Source organism: Tasmannia lanceolata, unplaced genomic scaffold (genome assembly GCF_043159265.1).
Source record: "Tasmannia lanceolata isolate RefF3 unplaced genomic scaffold, GAP_Taslan_0.1 ptg000026l, whole genome shotgun sequence".
Taxonomy (NCBI): domain Eukaryota; kingdom Viridiplantae; phylum Streptophyta; class Magnoliopsida; order Canellales; family Winteraceae; genus Tasmannia; species Tasmannia lanceolata.
Window position 1 is genome coordinate 676937 of NW_027518703.1, and position 21542 is coordinate 698478.

The 21542-nt window shown below is 47.8% G+C and overlaps 1 long non-coding RNA gene across 2 annotated transcripts; it reads right to left on the reverse strand.

The window, feature by feature from the left end:
- Window positions 1-20274: 20274 nt before the first annotated feature.
- On the reverse strand, window positions 20275-21542 carry LOC143858695 (uncharacterized). 2 transcript variants are annotated; one of them, XR_013239000.1, is made up of 2 exons: window positions 21403-21542; window positions 20275-20617 (listed from the first exon to the last, which is right to left on the reverse strand). It is a non-coding gene; the product is annotated as an uncharacterized LOC143858695 (long non-coding RNA). The 2 variants fall into 2 exon arrangements; XR_013238999.1 differs by having other exon boundaries at window positions 21256-21542.

Consider the following 21542-nt stretch of genomic DNA (forward strand, 5'->3'; position numbering starts at 1 on the left):
AAATCGGGTCGGGGTCGGGGTCGGGTTTAGTTTTCCCAACCCGGATTGAGTTCGGGTCGGGTTTGGGTTGAGGGTTTGGGCAACCCAACCTGAGTTCAACCCGAGATTTTTTATGAATTTTTTTTTTCTAAGTTAAAAAATTCTAGTTGGGTCGGGTTGAACTTAGGTCGGGTCGTGTTCAGGTCGGGTCGAACCTCGTCGGGTTGGAAATCAGGTCGTATTCTGGCTGAAAAAAAAAGGGTTCTTCAGGTCAGGTCGGGTCGGGTTGGGTGTCACCCCTTACTGTCCATGGATGAGCAGAAGGAGGTGATGGGGTCCAAAATCTGCAACGAATCGGCTGTTGACACGTGGCCCTCACAGGGACCACTGCAAAGCCAACACCTGTCCCTGCTAGGTATGACGTCTGGACCAATCGGGGACTTCCACCTGCCCCTCCTAGGTATGAAACCTGGTCCATACAGGGGCTACCACATGTCCTGGACAGGTGGCTCAGAATCACTATAAATAGCCTTAACTTGTGCTAAGGTGAGGGATCTGAGATCAAAACCCTAAGCTTTTTGCTCGGATATTGCTCTGCACTCCTGCTCATACTGACTTGAGTGTCGAAGCGCCCGTCCGGAGCACCACTTCAGGTTGGTCTTCTGACCCTTTGTCTCCTTGTCTGTGCCCTTGTGCAACGCAGGACTCCATTAGCCCTTCAGCTGTGGCTTGCCAGATCAGCCCTTCCGGCCCTACCATAACCTGTTACCAATTTTAGACCTAACAGATTTGGCGCCATCCGTGGGACCCCGGAACAAAAAGCTGTTCGGAACCTCACTCAAGCAATGGTAGGGAAAAATGGAAAGCATGTGCCAGCCTCCCGGACGACCCGGGCTACGGCCCCCCGCGAAGGAAGAAGCGAGCGACTGGCCTCGCAGATAGAGGCCGGGGCGGTAGGGGAGCAAAGTCCGACCCGCTCGGACCGCTCAGACCCTACCCCGACCCCAAGGGAGATGCGGGCCCTTTTCCAAGAAATGACCGCTGTGATTGCGCAGTTCAGGAATCCGGCCCCCGCACTCCAGCAGCACCCAGTCGAGGCTTCTCAGCCCACCCAGAGGAGGGGAAGCTCCCGCAGAGAGCACACGCCCCTGCCCCGGGAACAGACTCGTCACTCCACAAGACGAGATCACCTCTCCCGGGACAAGCAGGTGCGCCCCGAGCCTCGCCTACATCACCGGTCACGATCTCCTTCCGTACAAAAGCATGGCAGCAGGAGAGACCCCACGCACGGAGAAGGATCGCGGCACCGGCGAAGGAGTCCGGCCAGTCAGTCCGGCTTGCTATGAGCCCGCCGGCAAGAAGAGAGAGGCCCGTCCACCGGGCAGAGAAGAGAGACGACCCGATGTTACTAAGGATCCAGCAGATCGACCATCGAATTGAAGAGCTCACCATAGAGCAGGGCCGGCCTACCTCCCGGATCTTCACAAGCACTCCCCCATTTTCGGACAGAGTGCTCAGCGCGGCAGCCCCCGCGGGCCACTTGGAGACTTTCAGGACTACAATGCTCCTCCACGGGGCGTCGGATGGATTCCTTTGCCGGGCATTCCCCACCACATTGACTGGAGCCGCGAGGGACTGGTACTCGCGGCTCAAACCTAGGTCCGTGGACAATTTTGATGACTTTGGGGACGACCTGGCCCGTCACTTTATGAGCAGCAGAAGACCCAAGAAGACGACGGCTTCGCTGATGGCCCTCAGGCAGGGAGATGATGAGGCCTTGAAAGTATTCGTTGGTCGCTTTAATAGGGAAGCCCTTCAGGTTCCCAACTTGGATCCCTCCGCGGCCACGAATGCCCTTCTGGCCGGCGCCCGATCAACTGACTTCAGACGAGCAGTGGCCCGGCGCAATCCGCAGTCCCTCGCAGACCTGATGGCCGGGGCGGAGGAGTACATCTCGGTGGAGGAAACTCTCGCCGCCCTGGACTCTGCTAGCAAGAGAAGGCCTGAGGAGAAGAACCCTACCAAGCAGCGTAGGGATGATAAATCTCAGAAGAAGGAGAGAAGCCCTTCCCGCAAGGAGAGAAGCCCTTCCCGAAAGGGGAGAAGCCCCCACCCGAGAGAGCATTACACGCGGCTGACCACGTCCAGAGCACAGATCCTGGCAGCCATTCGGGAAGAGGATTTCATCCGGTGGCCGGAGAGGCAAACCTCGACGGGGAAAAGAAACATGTCCCAGTACTGCAGGTTCCACAAGGACCACGGCCATGACACCAATGTGTGCATTCATTTGAAGGAGGAGATCGAGCAGCTGATCAGCAGAGGGTACCTCGGAAGGTACTTAAAAAATGATGACAACAGAAGAGAGCGCAAGGACAAGCCGAGGAACAGAGGCAGAAGCCCCCGGGGCGCTCAACCTCTGGGCGACCGCATCCAAGCTCCTGCGCCGGCCAGCCCCCCTCCTCAGGTACCTCAACCTCAACCTCATGGTGTTATTGGTACCATTTCAGGAGGGCCGACCGCGAGAGGAACCTCTTCATCAGCCCGCAGGACTTATGCCCGGCAGATCAACGTCGTCCATACCTGCAGCAAGAAGGCCAGGCTAGAGAACGAGATATCCTTTTCAGATGCAGATCTCGACGGCCTGATCCTCCCGCATGATGATGCCCTGGTCATCACCATGCTGGTGGCGAACTGGGAAATGAAGAAGATCTTGGTCGACAACGGGAGCTCCGCAGACATCCTCTATTATCGCGCCTTTGAGCAGATGCTGATCGGAACTGACCGTCTGAAGCCGGCCAACTCTGATCTGTTCGGGTTCTCCGGAGAAGTTGTCAAAGTTGAAGGGCAGATCGAGCTTCCAGTTCTTATCGGGGAGCCGCCCTGCCAGTCCTTCGCCATGGTGAACTTCTTGGTGGTAAGGGCCAAGTCGGCCTACAATGCTATCCTGGGACGCCCCGGCCAGAATCTCCTCCGAGCTGTTCCCTCCGCCTATCATCAGAAGATGAAGTTCACTACACCAGGAGGTATAGGGGAAATCAGAGGGGATCAGCCCCAGTCGAGGCAGTGCTATGCAACGGCACTGAAAGGGAAGAATGCGTCAGAGTCTCTGCCAATCGAGCTGTTTGATCTAAGGGATGAAGCCCAGATCATAGTAAACGAACCGGCCGAGGACCTTATATCTATCCCTCTGTACAGCGATGACGACCAGAGGGTTGTTCAGATTGGGTCTGCCCTGTCAGAGGCCGCGCAGCAGGATCTTGCTCAGTTCCTCAGAGCCAATGCAGATGTCTTTGCCTGGGCTCCTTCAGACATGCCCGGCATCGACCCTGCAATTAGCACCCATGAGCTTGGGGTTGATCAGACCTGCAAGCCCGTAAAACAGAAGAGGAGGCACTTTGCACCCGAGAGGCGAAGGGCCATCAGAGAAGAGGTGGAAAGGCTTCTGAAGGCCGACTTCATCCGCGAGATCCAGTACCCGGACTGGCTCGCGAATGTGGTGATGGTGAAGAAGTCTAATGGGAAGTGGAGGACCTGCATAGATTTTACAGACCTGAATAAGGCCTGCCCGAAGGATAGCTACCCGCTCCCAAAGATCGATCAGCTCATCGACGCTACTGCAGGTCACGAGCTGCTAAGTTTCATGGACGCCTTCTCAGGATATAATCAGATCAGAATGCATGAGTCCGACATTCCGAAGACATCCTTTGTAACCGATCAGGGGACTTATTGCTATCAGGTTATGCCTTTTGGGCTGAAGAACGCAGGGGCCACCTACCAGCGGCTCGTCAACAGGCTGTTCAAAGAGCAGATCGGCCGCAATATGGAAGTATATGTGGACGATATGCTGGTCAAGAGCAGAGCTGCTTGCAATCATGTTGCCGACCTCAAAGAAGCGTTTCAAGTCTTGAGGGGGCACAACATGAAGCTCAATCCGACCAAGTATACATTCGGCGTCGGAGCAGGCAAGTTTCTGGGCTTCATGGTGAGCCAAAGAGGGATAGAGGCAAATCCTAAAACAATCAAGGCGGTGATGGAGTTGACTCTGCCCAGAACTATCAGAGAAGTACAGCGACTGACCGGGTTAGTGGCTGCCCTGGGGCGGTTCATCTCTAAGTCCGCGGAAAGATGCCTTCCGTTCTTCAACGTAGTCAAAGGTATAAAAACCGCGCCCTGGACTTCGGAGTGTCAAGCGGCATTTGAAGAGCTGAAGCAGTACTTGTCCTCTCCGCCATTGCTGTCCAAGCCAGAGCCAGGAGAAGAGCTGATTCTGTATCTTTCAGCGGGACCTTTGGCAGTTGCAGCAGTACTGATCAGAGAGGAGTACCACCAGCAAAAGCCGATCTACTATGTCAGTAAGGTCCTCCATGATGCAGAGACCAGATATCAGGTTGTCAAGAAGCTCATATACGCCCTCGTTATGGCGGCCAGAAAGTTAAGGCCGTATTTCCAGGCGCATATGATCAAGGTCTTGACGGGACAGCCCCTCAGGCAGATCCTCCACCGGCCAGATACTTCAGGCAGACTTGTGAAGTGGGCCGTGGAGCTCAGCGAGTTTGACATCAAATATCTGCCCAGGCCAGCGATCAAAGCTCAGGTTCTTGCAGATTTCATAGCTGAATGTACAATGCCAGATTCAGACCCCGGGTCGGAAGCAGTGCCTCCTTTAGAAGCAGAACCGGTTATACCCGAGCAGCAGATCGAAGCCGAAGCGGTTCCGCTTCCCGGGCTTGAGAGTGCAGCTCCACCAACCAGCCTGCTTCCGTGTCCTGAAGAGCCGCTCTGGGAGGTATATGTCGACGGATCTTCAAACAAAAGTGGCAGCGGTGCCGGACTAGTTCTCACACGACCAGAGGACTTTGTCCTGAATTATGCCCTGAGGTTTGGTTTCCGTGTGTCAAACAATGAGGCAGAGTACGAAGCGCTCATCGCCGGAATGAACCTCGCCATTCAGGCCCGCGCTCAGAGACTGAAGGCGTACTGCGACTCACAGTTAGTTGTATGCCAGATCCAAGGAGTGTATGAGGCCCGTGAAGAGCGAATGATCAAGTATCTGCAAAGGGTGCATAGCCTGGCCAGTAAGTTCGGAAGTTTTGAGGTCATCAGAGTCCCCCGGACTGAAAATGCAAAGGCTGATGTGCTCTCAAAGCTAGCGGCATCGGGCTACACCGCTCTCAGAGAAATTCGTATGAACTTCCTAAAAACCTTCAGTATTGATGGCCAGCCCGTCGTAGTAATGCAGATCGACGATGAGCCGTGCTGGATGGATGAGATAATCAGATATCTGCGCAGCGGAGAGCTCCCCGGAGAGAAAAAAGAGGCCCGTAAAGTCGTACAGCGGGCAGCAAGGTTTTCACTTGACAGCGAAGCTCTATACAAGAGATCTTACACCCTCCCGTACTTGAAGTGTCTCCGGCCAATTGATGCCCTGTATGCCCTGCGAGAGACCCATGAAGGGATTTGTGGAGAGCATCTTGGGGGCAAGGCCCTCGCCATCAAAGTCCTTCTAAAAGGCCTGTACTGGCCTACACTAAGACAAGATGCTCTGAGCCTTGTGAAGAAGTGTGAGAAGTGTCAGAAATTCTCCCCACCTGTTCACCAGCCTGCCGTGCCAATGGCCCCGATCATCAGCCCTCTCCCTTTTGCTGTCTGGGGAATGGACATTTTAGGTCCTTTTCCGCCGGCCTCCGGAGGCCGCGAGTTCGTCGTTGTCGCCATCGACTACTTTACTAAGTGGGTAGAAGCTGAACCTCTGGCCAAGATCACCGAGCAGAGCATCCAGAACTTTTTCTGGAAATCAGTGGTGTGCAGATTCGGGATACCCCGGGTCCTCATAACAGACAATGGCAAGCAGTTCGACTCAAGGAACTTCAGAAAGTTTTGTTCAGATCTGAAGATTGAGCAAAGGTTCACTTCCGTGGCACATCCTCAGACAAATGGACAGACCGAAGTGACGAACAGGACTCTGCTGCAGGGGATAAAGAAAAGACTGGATGATAAGGCCGGACGCTGGGCGGACGAGCTGTACCATGTGCTCTGGGCTTATCGGACTACCCCACGCACTGCAACGGGTGAGTCGCCTTTCAATCTCTCCTTCGGAACAGAGGCTGTGATTCCGGTTGACATCGACATTCCCTCCCCAAGAATTGTTGACTTCAATGAACAGCTCAATGGGGACGGGCTCCGTGTCAACCTCGACTTGCTTGAGGAAGTCCGTGAGGAGTCTCAGATCAGAGCCGCAGCATATAAGCAGAAGGTGTCTAGATACCATGATGCGAAGATCCGACCAAGGGAGTTCCGCACAGGCGACCTAGTTTTGAGGAAAGCGGTCGTCTCCCAGCCAAGAAGGGTGGGCAAACTCTCTCCGACTTGGGAAGGGACGTACCGAGTCAAAGAGGTCATCCGTCCAGGAAGCTACCGGCTAGAGACACTTGACGAGCAGCTGCTGCCGCACGCCTGGAATTCCAGAAATCTCCGAATATATTATCAATAGTCTTTTCTCTTACCTTTGAAGGCCTGTAAAGAATCTCTATAATTAAATTTCAAAGAAAAATAAAGTGGAGTTGTCACTAAACAGTGTCCCTCATTTTTGAGTCACTAATATATGCCAGCTCCTCCAATCAAAGACTCTAAGTGTTTGCAGACTTAGCTCTCAGCCTAAGTGTTTGCAGACTTAGAGAGTGGCAGTGGTGCACTCCGGCGCGTCCAATTTGGTGTGGAGATCAGTTCCAACCATGGACCCGCCCTAGTGGAAAACCACCTCAAAGACTCTAAGTGTTTGCAGACTTAGCTCTCAGCCTAAGTGTTTGCAGACTTAGAGAGCGGCAGTGGTGCACTCCGGCGCGTCCAATTTGGTGTGGAGATCAGTTCCAACCATGGACCCGCCCTAGTGGAAAACCACATCAAAGACCTGCCCGGCCTGGCCGTCCACAGCCTAAGCCGGACAGGATATGGCGCAATCGCTAGACGCCAAAAGACCTGCCCGGCCTGGCCGTCCACAGCCTAAGCCGGACAGGATATGGCGCAATCGCTAGACGCCAAAAGACCTGCCCGACCTGGTCGTCCACAGCCTTAGCCGGACAGGATACGGCGCAATCGCTAGGCGACAAAAGACCTGCCCGGCCTGGCCGTCCACAGCCTTAGCTCTCAGCCTAAGTGTTTGCAGACTTAGAGAACGGCAGTGGTGCACTCCGGCGCGTCCAATTTGGTGTGGAGATCAGTTCCAACCATGGACCCGCCCTAGTGGAAAACCACCTCAAAGACTCTAAGTGTTTGCAGACTTAGCTCTCAGCCTAAGTGTTTGCAGACTTAGAGAGCGGCAGTGGTGCACTCCGACGCGTCCAATTTGGTGTGGAGATCAGTTCCAACCCTGAACCCGCCCTAGTAAAAAACCACCTCAAAGACTCTAAGTGTTTGCAGACTTAGAGGACAGGAGTGGTTCACTCCGGCTCGTCCTAATTGGCTTACAGACCAGTTCGGCCAATGACATCCGGACAACCACTCCGGCTCGGCAGAAAGACAAGGAAGCAGCACAGAAGTCATAAGTACAAAAAGCAAGGCAGCCGTACAGACAGTTGGACAAAATTGAATTTGTATTCATATTACAAAAGTGCCCTTTTCGCCGAGCTGGCTTACAAAGAATGAGCCTCATGGGCCATTACAAAAAGTACACAGCCACTCAGGCCTCCTCGTCGACCACCTCCTCGGTGACTGCCTCTGAAGTAGGGACTGCAACCTGGCCGGCCTCAGTGGTTGGGGCGGTGACCTCGGAAGCCAGAATGACTTCCTGTTCCACCTCGATGGGTTGGGAGGAGTCCGGTTCGTCTTCTTCCTCCTCGTCCTCCTCCTCCTCCAGAGGTGCATACGGGACGGCCAGTCCGTCCAGGGAAATGTCGGGGTAAGTCTTCTTCACCTGATCGGAGCAGAAAAGGAACCCCACCTTATAGGCCTGGAGGCCCAGGTGGAAAAACTATGTGTCCGTCCTCTTCTCAGTTTCCTTCACGGCCTCCCCCACTGCCGCTTTCACGGCCGCCTTGATAGCCGCCTTCTCCCTCTGACCGGCTCTCTCCTTCGCAACTAGGAGATCCTGCACGGCCTGGTTTTTGACCCTCTGCAGCTCGTCCTTCAAGCTGTTGAATTCGGCCTCTTTGATCTAGACGGCTTCGACAAGCCTGTCCTTCTCCTTCTGGAGCTGGCTCTTCTCGGACTCTATCTGTGTGAGCGTCTCAGAGAAGAGATAACGCTTCTTGGCCATGTCCCTTGAGTACACCTGGAGTTGATAGAGGGCGGAGGTGATTGCCGCTTCGCAGGTCTCCGGCGCCTCATTCTCGACGTCCCGCCGGTCGCGTGGGAGGACGCCCTGGTACACCACTTCCGCGGCCACCCGGCTATCCCCCAGGCCGGTGTCCGTTTTCTGCACCGCCCAGTTCGGGCGGAAGACGTTGTCGCCTCTCGCCGTTGTGGCGGCAGGGATGCCCAGGACCGGCCTGCTGTGTTGGGGCTCTGTCACCCCTGCAGACCCGGAGCTCTGTCCGGCGAGATTTGCCCGGCTCGACTTGACGGAAAGCTTATGCATCGCCCGGCTGCTTTTAAGAGGCTCGGCCAGTGCGGCCATTGCCGGAGTTGACTCCGGCACCTTTCTTTTCTTGCCCTTGGGTTGGGGCTGCTCCTGCGTTGGGGACGCTTGGGAGGTCTGCCTGATCTTGTCCAACATGGACATCTGCTTCACCATTTCTGAAGGTGAGAACAGAACACAGTTAGAACTATATATAAAAAAAAGGGAACAGTTCAAAAAATAAAAGCTGGCCTAAAGAGTCTACGTACGTGCCGGCGTCGCACGACTGATCCCGAGCGCTACCAGGTCGGCCTCCTCGGAGAACTCCGAGCAGTTTATTTGACCACGCTTCAGCTCTTCTTTGATCAGAGCGAAGGTCATGTGGTCGTAACCCTCAAGGGCTGGCTTCTGACTAAGGTTCTGGGTGTCCGGCGTTCTCCATTCCAACGAGAACGGCCAGTGGGAGCCCGGCTCGGTGACCCTAGCGTAGAAAAACCTGTTCTTCCATGTGTGAATGGAAGTAGGTATGCCAGTGATCATTTTCACTTCGGGCCGTTGGCTGATGTAGATCCAGCAGCCGTCCTTGTGCCTCTTCAGGTGCGCGCACATCCTGAAGACGGGCATGGTGGGGTTCCTACGGAGACGAACTCCCAAAAGATAAAGGAAGCCGACCAGCGTCCTCCAAGAGTTCGGCACGACCTGTGTAACCGTCAGCCCGTAGTACCTCAGCACATCGACAAAAAACAAATGCAAGGGAAGCCTGAGCCCGGCCCGTAAGGCTTCTTCGTATAGGCAGAGATCTGCACTATCGTTGCTGGCCCGGTCCCCTTCAACGGCCGCCCTCAAAGTGTACCGATCAGGGATACAGTATTTGTCCCTGACGGCTTGAAGTCTGCCCGGCCCCAGACGGTTCACCTCGCGCAGGGCCCCGATGTTGTACTGCGGATTGGCCTCCATCCGTGCCTCCGCTATCACCTCGACGGGCGCGCACGGCGAACGAGGAACTACCGCCTCAACGTCTTCTTCGTCGCCGCTGGTTTCTACCCAGTGCGGTCCGTCCCCACGGACCGGGATTGTGTCTAAGTCCACAATCACTTCCTCCCCGCTCTCCTCGTCTACAATTATTATCTCTTCGTCCTCAACACCGGCCTCCGTAGGAGAGGCCGACCTCGTCCTCTCCGACGCCCCGGACCCCGTACTACTGGTCGAACCGGGCTCCTTTGAGCCAGAGTCCGACTCCGAACTAGTGCTAGACATTAAAAGGGGAGAAAAGAAAAGCTAAAAGAAATTACCGAACTGAAGTGTTGACCGAAGATCTCCGGGCTCACTGATCCGAAGCGGGCAGAAATTTGAATAGCCGAGCAGAAGAGGAGGAGAGTAAAATGTGAAAAGTGAAAAATGAGGAGTAAAACTTTGGTATATATAGGCTGGGAAGAACGGGAAAAATCCCGCCCTTTTCCCACCAGCCGGAGTGCGCCACATCACCTACCGCATTAAATGCGCCGTCCGCATTAAATGCGAGGCACAAGTTCCAAAGTGATTAGGCGACAAAAGACCTGCCCGGCCTGGCCGTCCAGCGCCTAAGCCGGACAGGATATGGCGCAATCGCTAGACGCCAAAAGACCTGCCCGGCCTGGCCGTCCACAGCCTAAGCCGGACAGGATATGGCGCAATCGCTAGACGCCAAAAGACCTGCCCGGCCTGGCCGTCCACAGCCTAAGCCGGACAGGATATAGCGCAATCTCTAGACGCCAAAAGACCTGCCCGGCTTGGCCGTCCAGCGCCTTAGCCGGACAGGATATGACGCAATCGCTAGGCGACAAAAGACCTGCCCGGCCTGGCCGTCCACAGCCTAAGTCGGACAGGATATGGCGCAATCGCTAGGCGACAAAAGACCTGCCCGGCCTGGCCGTCCACAGCCTAAGCCGGACAGGATATGACGCAATCGCTAGACGCCAAAAGACCTGCCCAGCCTAGCCGTCCAGCGCCTTAGCCGGACAGGATATGGCGCAATCGCTAGACGCCAAAAGACCTGCCCGGCCTGGCCGTCCACAGCCTAAGCCGAACAGGATATGGCGCAATCGCTAGACGCCAAAAGACCTGCCCGGTCTGGCCGTCCAGCGCCTTAGCCGGACAGGATATGGCGCAATCGCTAAGCGACAAAAGACCTGCCCGGCCTGGCCGTCCACAGCCTAAGTCAGACAGGATATGGCGCAATCGCTAGATGCCAAAAGACCTGCCCGGCCTGGCCGTCCAGCGCCTTAGCTGGATAGGATATGGCGCAATTGCTAGACGCCAAAAGACCTGCCCGGCCTGGCCGTCCACAGCCTAAGCCGGACAGGATATGGCGCAATCGCTAGACGCCAAAAGACCTGCCCGGCCTGGCCATCCAGCGCCTTAGCCGGACATGATATGGCGCAATCGCTAGGCGACAAAAGTCCTGCCCGGCCTGGCCGTCCACAGCCTAAGCCGGACAGGATATGGCGCAATCGCTAGGCGACAAAAGACCTGCCCGGCCTGGCCGTCCACAGCCTAAGCCGGACAGGATATGGCGCAATCGCTAGACGCCAAAAGACCTGCCCGGCCTGGCCGTCCACAGCCTAAGCCGGACAGGATATGACGCAATCGCTAGGCGACAAAGGATCTGCCCGGCCTAGCCGTGGCGCCCAGGAGATCTGCCCGGCCATGACGCCCAGGAGGTTTGGCCGGCCAGACTTCTGGTCCAAATTTTGGCCGGACTGGATAGCCCAGAGGCTCCTGTCCGGCCGTGCTCCTTCAGGCCAAGTTTCAAGGCCGGACCAGACCGCCCGGAGGCCCCTGTCTGGCCGCGGTTTCTTCTGGCCCAGTCTGAGGCCGGCCTCAGCTGCCCAGAGGCCTTAAGGCCGGCCGGATGCTGTTTTAACCCTCTTTTTGCTTCCCCTAGCCGCTGTCACGACTCGGAGAACCAGGGGACAACTGATGGGGTCCAAAATCTGCAACCAATCGGCTGTTGACACGTGGCCCTCACAGGGACCACTGCAAAGCCAACACCTGTCCCTGCTAGGTATGACGTCTGGACCAATCGGGGACTTCCACCTGCCCCTCCTAGGTATGAAACCTGGTCCATACAGGGGCTACCACCTGTCCTGGACAGGTGGCTCAGAATCACTATAAATAGCCTTCACTTGTGCTAAGGTGAGGGATCTGAGATCAAAACCCTAAGCTTTTTGCTCTGACATTGCTCTGCACTCCTGCTCATACTGACTTGAGTGTCGAAGCGCTCGTCCGGAGCACCACTCCAGGTTGGTCTTCTGACCCTTTGTCTCCTTGTCTGTGCCCTTGTGCAGCGCAGGACTCCATTAGCCCTTCAGCTGTGGCTTGCCAGATCAGCCCTTCCGGCCCTACCATAACCTGTTACCAATTTTAGACCTAACAGGAGGGTTAGGAGTGTATGGGATTATGTTAATCCCTTTTGTATTCTTTTTAGTTTTCTCTAATAATGAAAAATGTGATGTCATTCATCCATGTAGGCCATTGTGCCAAACCGCATAAATCATGCGCCCAGAGCCCATTGTTTATTGCTCTTTTGTAACTCTTAAGCGTTTGCTTTTACATTGCCTTTGATTGAGTTCTTTGATAGGATTTTGTCCCCAGATTTTCCGCTTCCGCACATAGGGTATAAATGCAATGCGTGACATGGTTCCATTCGGGCAACTTTGCTGCTATGTTTTTGCTAGGGACACTCATGTTATACAACAGGGTTACTGTGTATAACTTGAGTGTCCCCATTTTGATAGCTACAGCAAACATAAGCATGATGACAAGGCAGATTACTAACGAGATAAGTTTTGGTCTTAAATTTAGAGTTTTGATTACGTGTTTTTCTCTTTGGTTTAGCTGATTTCCATGACTTGGTGTAGTACTTAGGACAATTCAGCACTAGCACTTCAACCAACTCTCTCTTTTGAAAATGGGAAGAGTAGGTTTTCATTTTCTTTAATGACTTGTGAGCAACTACACACAAAAAATTACGGGGTTGAAGACGCTATTATTAGAATATGTGGGATCCAACGGTTGGAGTAGGTTAAGATCTCACTGTTGGATCATCTTGGATGTAGATTTGGTAAGTTGGCTAAATGAAGCAACTAGATAAATTAGGCAAGTGGATTAGAAGAGGCAGGCAAGAGAGACTAGGAAAGTAGATTTGATTAGGTAGATTTCCTTCTATAATTATCTTGACTCCATTCCATGTTTATCATGTAAGTGCTCTATATAAGCACACATTGATCCTCCTGTAAATGCATCCAATAAATTTGATAGGTAATTTGGGGTTAGGCAGACCCCCCACCAGAATTCAATAAAAAAGAAAAAGAGAATACAAAAGATGATTACAACCGGGGAAATATCATCTCGGAACAATCTTCAGAAATAATAACATTGAGATCTTCAGGTATGAGGGATAGGGGAATAGGGAACCCTTTACAAACGCAGTTGCTTTTTGAAAGGAAATCAGCAGTCCTGTTTCCTTCTCTCCAAATGTTGGGAACTCTCTAAGAATCAAGGCTGTTAGGAATAATCATGAGATTTTCGAAAGCAGGAATTGTTGGTTATATGTTCAAATATAAGCCCATAGATAATGGACCTAAGTGTAGTGGGCCTTATGGGCTTAAGCCCATTAACTTAACCGACTCAATCACCGACTCAAACCCTTCAATATTTACCAACGTAAATAGGGGCTGGGAGCAGCGATCTTGGCATTCCACTTTGATGCCTTGTACGAAATGCTTCAAGCATTCTACTCTCTTTTTCTCTCCACAGATTCAACATTCTTGAAGCAATCTGAATCTAATTCTTGTTTGATTGAAAAAGAGCGTTGAGGTCGGAATGTTCTTCCAACTACGGACGAATTGGGGGTTTCTTCTCTGCAAATGTTCTTCCAACTACGGACGAATTGGGGGTTTCTTCTCTGCAATTTCAGACATAATTGCTGAAATATCTTGGCTTTGAAAAGCCTCAAAATTCGTATTTGGAAGTGGGTTTCCTCTCCCGATGACTGTTAGGAACTCTCGTTAAACCCTTGTTAGGAACCCTCGTTGGAATACAAGAGAAAGAGGAACGTCTGCCTCTTAATTTGGGAGATCCTGTTCTTTTATCTGTTGAAGTGGGTTTTGTTTTTCAAAGCCTTGATTGGAACTTGTATCGGGTAGAAATCCTTGTGGCTGATTCTTGTGGTTTTACTCCACTAGAAATTGTTTTTTCGTCGTGGGTTTGTTTCACTTCAAACTCATTTTGGCGTGTTCTATTCTACCCAAATTGGTGAAGCTGGGCGGACCGTTGGGGGTTTTGTCAAATTTCATCCGTGACTTTGGGTTGAAATTCTTGTTGAAACCCTTTTTTGAAAAGGAAAGTTGGTTCTTGTAACTCGGCCTAGAATCTGTTTCTTGCGCAGATTCCACTCTCGGATTGGGTTCTTGCGATTCGCCAATCAGGTGGACTCTTTCCAATTTATTTTCGTAAATATTAAAAATGGAAAAGACTGCTATTCCCTTTGAGATGATCAAACTTCAATCATTTGGAGGATCTGAGTTCAGTTCCTGGAAGCGAAAGACTCAGTTCGGTTTGAAATATGTGAATGTTTTCTATACTGTTCTGAGTACCTTTGCTGATACGGAAGAAGATGTTGATGAATCTCAATAGAAAAGGGATGAAGATTTCTGCAAAGACTTCTTATTGAATTGTTTATCAGATCGTCTTGCAGAAACCTACAGCAATTATGGCACTGCTAAAGAAATCTGGGATCATTTAGATACTCAATTCAAGAAAGATGATGAATTGTCCAAGACTCACCTTGTGGACAAATTCATGGATTTCAAGTTCCAAGAGAACCTGGAAATCACTCCTCAAGTATCTGATTTAGAAATTTTGAGATCTAAATTGGCCAATGAGAACATTCCTTTACCTGATTCTTTTCTGGTGGGTGCAATTATATACAAATTACCATCTGCATGGCACTCTTTCAAAACAGAAATGTACAGAAAGAAAGTGCAAGTTGGACTGGATGATCTCAAACGATTCATTCGAATCGAAGATGAGAATAAAGCTAGGAATAACTTAGAAATTGTTAGACAGCAACAATCAGCTGCTAACACTGTGATATATCCCAAGAAATTTCCTAAGTCATCCAAGTCAACCAAAAGTGATACCCCTAAGTTGGAGGCCAAAAAGCCTATCTTTAAGAAGAAGAAGGGCAAGTGCCACAACTGTGGGAAATGGGGTCACTTTGCTGCAGATTGTAGGCAACCTAAAAAGGTTAAATCTGACACACCACAGAAGCAAGCTACTATGATGATAGATAAGGCTGAGCCTAAAAGTTTTGTTGCCATGTTGGACAAAGGGAAGGCCAGTACTTCTTCTGAGTGGTAGTTAGATACAGGTGCCACTTGTCATGTTTGCAACTCAAAGAAACTTCTCACTGATATTACCCAAGTAAAGGAGACTGTTACAGTGGCCAGTGGAGCAGATGTAGAGGTCACTCACACTGGTACTGCGAACCTGGTCCTTTCTTCAGGTAAAATACTAACTTTAAAAGTTGTTAAAGTAGTTCCTACTATTCAAAAGAATTTGATTTCCATTGGTTTGCTTGACAATGCTGGCATGTGTACATCCTTCTTGGGTGGTAGAGTAACTTTAACAGTTAACTCTTATTATTTTGGATGTGCTTTCTTGATAGATGGTATGTATAGATTGAATTTAGCAAATGAGATTGTTAGTCAAGTGAGTTCACCTTTGATTGCTCCTAAGTTGCTACATAACAAACTGGGACATGTGAACTATAAGAAAATGGTCCAACTTGCTAAAACTTATGGTATACCTTTAGATATGTCAAATGATTTTGACAAGTGTGAGATTTGTGCTCAGACTAAGATCACTAGAAAACCTTTTCGTCAGGTTTCTAGGAGCACACAACTTCTTGAATTGATACATTCTGACCTCTGTGACTTTAAAAGTTTTACTACTAGAGGTGGTCGAAAGTATTTGATCACATTTATAGACGATATGTCAAGATATTGTCATATTTATTTGTTAAAATCAAAGGATGAAGCTTTTGCTAAGTTTAAAGTTTTCAAGAATCGAGTTGAATTGCAACTGAACCTGAAAATTAAAAGAGTTAGGAGTGATAGAGGAGGAGAATACACTTCGACAGAGTTCAAGGAATTCTGTGCCTCTCAGGGTATAATACTTGAAACTACTGCTCCTTACTCGCCTCAATCTAATGGTGTAGCTGAGCGTAAGAACAGGACGTTAACAGAAATGTTAAACTCCATGTTATTGACAGTCGGAATGCCTAATTGTTATTGGGGAGAAGCAGCTTTGACTGCAAATCACATCCTGAATAGATTGCCACACTCAAATTGTTCCTCCACTCCTTTTGAGTTATGGCATGGACATCCTTGTAGATATGATACTCTTAAGACTTGGGGCTGTATTGCTTATGTAAGGATACCAGATCCTAGGAGACCTAAAGTGGGACCTAAAACAAACACTTGTGTTTATCTAGGAGGTGCAGAAGATAGTGCTGCTGATCAGTTTTTGGATCTATCAACCAGTATGGTTATAAAATCTCGAGATGCAGTTTTCTTTGAGAATAAATTTCTCAGAGATCAGGGTTTGACCATACCAGGCGATATAGAGGTGGTTACAGAATTGTCGGTTGAGTCTGAACCAGTTACTTCTGACACTTGTCCCAAACTGATATCTGAGTCAGTTCCTGTAAGAGTTTCTACAAGAGATAGAGTACCCAAAATTTTGGTGAGGACTTTGTGACCTACCATTTAGAGAATGATTCATCATCCTATAAGGAAGTGATGAGATCTAGGGACTCTTTGTTGTGGGCAGAAGCCATTGATGATGAAATGAGCTCTCTGTTACAAAATCTAACTTGGCAGCTAATCGATTTGCCAAAAGGGGCCACGACTGTGGGCTGTAGATGGATATTGAAGAAGAAACTTAATCCTAACGGATTTATAGCTCGATATAAAGCACGTTTAGTAGCTAAGGGCTATATACAAGTGAGTGGGATAGACTACTTTGATGTCTACTCACCAGTCTGTCATTTGGCTACAATAAGAATTCTTCTTGCTTTGGCATCTATTGAGCATTTTGTTGTGCATCAAATGGATGTAAAGACAGCTTTTCTCAATGGAGAACTGTCAGAGGAAATCTACATGAATCAACCTGAAGGGTTTGTCATGAAAGGTTTTGAGAATAAAGTTTGTAAATTAAACAAATCTTTATATGGTCTTAAACAAGCACCTAAATTGTGGCATCAGAAATTTGACAAAGTAGTAAAGAGCCTTGGGTTTCTGTCAAGTTACTCTAATAAATGCCTTTATTATCGTTCTGTGTCGAATAAGGTCGCAATTATTTGCTTGTATGTAGATGACATGTTGATTCTTGGTTCCGATCTCTCTGTAGTGAGTGACGTGAAACTAACCTTAGGTAAAGAATTCGACATGAAAGACCTCGGTGTTGTTGATACCATTCTTGGTATGAAAGTAAGTTTTGAAAGGCAAGGAATTTCCCTTAGCCAAGCCCATTATATTGAAAAACTATTTTCTATATGGGGATGCTGTGAGTGCAAACCGATTGAGACACCTTTTGATTATACCAAGAAGCTGATCTCTAATGAAGGAAACAGTGTGAATCAGTTAGATTATTCTAGACTGATTGGTAGTTTCATGTATGCTATGAGTTGCACAAGGCCAGACATAGCCTTTATAGTTGGCATGCTGAGTCGTTTTACTAATAATCCTGGCCATGAGCATTGGGATGCCCTTATGAGGCTGATGAGATACCTTAAGGGCACTCAAAACTATGCTCTTTGTTATGGTGGCCATCCTCCTGTTTTGGAAGGATATTCTAATGCATCATGGGGCTCAGAATTAAGAGACAGTAAGTCTACCAGTGGTTATGTATTTACCCTGGGTAGAGCTGCTGTTGCATGGAAGTCAAAGAGACAGACTTGCATTGCCTTGTCATCTATGGAATCAGAACTTTATGCTCTAGCTTCAGCTGCAGATGAAGCAGAGTGGATAAAGAATCTGATTATGGACATTCCACTTACTAGGTTAAGGATTCATTCCTTAAGTGTCTTCTGTGATAATCAAGCTACAATTCCGATTGTGAAGAACTCACTCTTTAATGGTAAGAGAAGACATCTTAGGCTGAAACATGCCATGCTGAATTATCTCATTGAACACGGGATTATCACTTTGATTGATGTGAGATTGAAGGATAATATGGCCGATGCTCTCACAAAAGGATTGAATAAAGATCGAACATTCAAAATTGTAAAGGAAATGGGATTAAAATCTGTAATGATAGAGGAAAATTAAGTTAAAGCCTTTATAGAAAAGACTTAACTTATATTATCCAGGTTATGGACTTAATCTACATTCTCCATGTTCATTTGAATTTTCAAATATTCCTTGTATGGCCCTAGATAAACACTTGATATGTTTTCTTTATGTTTAAAGTTGTTGTATATCATTCCACACTTGATGATATACCCTCTTTTGAGATAGGTTGTACATTCCACATTTGATGATACAATTTAACTCAAACTTTGTTATCCTGTTTGGGAAGGGTTGGACATTCCACACTTGATATTTCAACTTGACTCAAATATGGATAAGATGACTTAACATTTTATGGAAACATGAAATGGTTGTTTGCAAAAGAAACCAATTTTTGGTCTTGTTTTTTATTGAAACTTGAACATTATATTGAATGGTTCTTTGCAAAACAAGCTATTTTGGTCTTGTTCTTTATTGAAACTTGACAATGATGCTTATGGTGAGAGTGATACTGATACTTTTTCAGCCATTCATGTGTGTAATTTATGTTTTACACAAATGGTTGGATTCATTCTCATGAAATCCATATTGTGGTAATTTACAGGGATTGGCGAAAAAGGAGGAGTGCATCTTGATTTTGACTTTGATGAAGATGACTTACTTGATGAGTAAATCTTCTAAAGTTGTAAAGACTGAGTGCCTTCCTTCCGTATGTGTATAGAGTTCACTTATATGTGAAACTTTATTTTTGGATCTTGATGAGAATCATACCCCATGAATGAATTTTTCTGAGATCAGTGAGGTTCCTGTGTATATGAAACTTCATTTTGGTTGAGTTTATTGTATATAAAACTCTTGTTTGTTCATAAAAGTATTTGTGTTTTTCAGTTGGATTACAGATCTTTTATTATAATGTGATGTGGATAGTTCAATATATTGTTTGAACATCACACTTTCTATTTATGGATCGTGCTATATGTAGAACATAAGGAGGAGATTGTTGGATATATGTTCAAATATAAGCCCATAGATAATGGACCTAAGTGTAGTGGGCCTTATGGGCTTAAGCCCATTAACTTAACCGACTCAATCACCGACTCAAACCCTTCAATATTTACCAACGTAAATAGGGGCTGGGAGTAGCGATCTTGGCATTCCACTTTGATGCCTTGTACGAAATGCTTTAAGCATTCTACTCTCTTTTTCTCTCCACAGATTCAACAGGAATTAGTCTCCAGTGGCAAGGCCATTCTTTGGTGATCATTTTCACAGCATGGAGGGAGTCGGAGTCGATCCATAGGTTTTTAGCATGACAATCTTTTGCTAGCTGAACTCCTTTTAATGACTGCTTGTAGCTCAAGTGTATTTCCGGAGTCATAAAGGAAGTCAATGTTATACTCTTTCCTAAAAGACATTTATTGGACCAGTTCCCCTTAGTTGACCCGAACAGAATCCATAAATCCAATTGAATGCCGTGGGGAATACCTTGATTGGATGATCCTAGAGGCCGCGTGAAGTCCAAAACTTTTTAAAAAGCAGTGGGGCGCGTTTCATAGGATGATCGAAGCCGTTCATTTGTTGGGACACAATTTAAATAGGCTTTAAGCCGTAAATCAGCTCCATAGGATGATCCTAATCGTCTGATTCAATGTACAATCCCTCTATGGATAGGAGGGTTGGGGTCATCCTATGGAAATGATTTTCAGGGTACAGTGGTCCAACAAATGAACAGTTTGAATCATCTTATGATGCGGGTCCACTTTACCATTTCAAAAATAATGCACTTCAAGCGGGCACACAACAAAATTTCCTTTTTATCTTATGTACGGAATGTCCATTTGGGTTGGGACAAAGACCACGTGAGTTGCCTCTTGATGTTCGACGAGATCAACGGTCTTCATTTCACATATATGCCCCCATACACCCCTTGTGGGCCCTCAAAAACTGTCTTTTACTAGAGTTTTTATATGGTGCCCGAGAGAAGTCCCATGTGGGCTGTACTGCCCATGATATTTGATCCAACAACAGTCCACTTTTTAAGAGGCTGCCCATGATATTTGATCTAACAGCAGTCCACTTTTTAAGAGGCTGCTGTTGGATCAAATATCGAAGGCAGTACTGTTGTTGTACCGGCCACACGGGACTTGACGCTGGCACCATATAATTTCTCTATACCATGTGAAACAACCAATAACTCCTAAAGCTTAAGCTATCGGAGAAAGTTAATCTTTTATACTATAACAAAAACAAATGATTTTGACTATCAACAATTCTTGATCCGACCCACATAATGAATGTTTTGAATCTAGTACATTTCACCAACTTCTTGCCAACTCTTTTGCAAATAAAACAAGGGATTTGCTAGGCAATTTTGTGAACGGATTTTTTCGCGTCAATTCAAAAGAGGGCTAGCTGCAATCTTCTTTTTTTAGTAGATTACCATTTTATTTTATTTAAGCATTTTTTACATATACAAGATATAATTTCATAGAGTTCATATACAATGTACATCTTCTCTACACTTGTGGTGGTTTGTCATTGGGCTGGGCTGGAAAAGGAGGTGCTGGAGGCCCATAATACTGCGGAACCCTTTGTATTTCGGTTCGACCCCTTGCTCTACCAATAAGGTAGCAAGCCAAGGCTAAGATCATTGCAAGGAGAATCAACGGCAGGGAAATCACCACCACAAAGCCCATATTCACTTTCTTTATTGACAAAGGATTACTATATATCTTGGAAGAAAATCCCTTTCCTGTATCCAAACATAAATAAACACAATAATCAAAAAAATATTAATTTAATTTGTAAGTAGTCTTCTACTCTGCTTTATTTGCAAAAAGACTAGTCTAGTTTAACAATTTGCAAATAGGGTAATCATGTTTAATTGAATTTTGCAAATCAGTTGTTGACCAAAATACCCATAGTAATTTTATTTTTTTTTCACCAAAATGTCATTACACCTGAAAAGACAAAAATTACCTTGTAAAAACAACCAAAAAGCCCTTATACTAGCATTCTTAGTTTCTTACACATGGGTTTCTACACATACTAGCATTCTTACCCATAGTAGGTGAAAAACTGCAAACCCCACCATATACATGGTCTCAAGTGGAGTTCATGGAACCTATCCCATCAAAACATGTTGCAAAATGGTGGGTCTCACCCTTCAAAACATATTAGCAAGACACAAAGCATCACAGGTATTTTGGTCTTTTTACAAGGTAATTTTCATCTTTTGACATATATAGACAATATTTGGTAAGTTGGGAGTCAAAACAATCAACCATGGGTATTTTGTTCACAAATTCAAACTAGAAGACTCTTTTTTGCAAATAAAGCAAAGGGAAAGACTTCTTTTGCAAAAAACCCTTTCAGGGACTGGTATCTTACTATCTTATCACTCATCTAGCATCTGAACCGTTGGATCATTATGTCTTGAGATAGATGGGTCGAGAAACGAAGGAATTGACGGCTAAAAACGAAGGGGAAAATGACCGAAACTTTTTAATATATCAAATTGGTATATCGGGTACTTACCTCAGGCGATGTACGAAATTTGTAATGGAAACGATCTTTTACCGGAATAGAATATCGGTGGTATCGGTCAGGCCCTTGAAATCACTGCTTTTTCAGAGAAGGGTAGAGAGAGAGAGAGAGAGAGAGAGAGAGGCGACGGA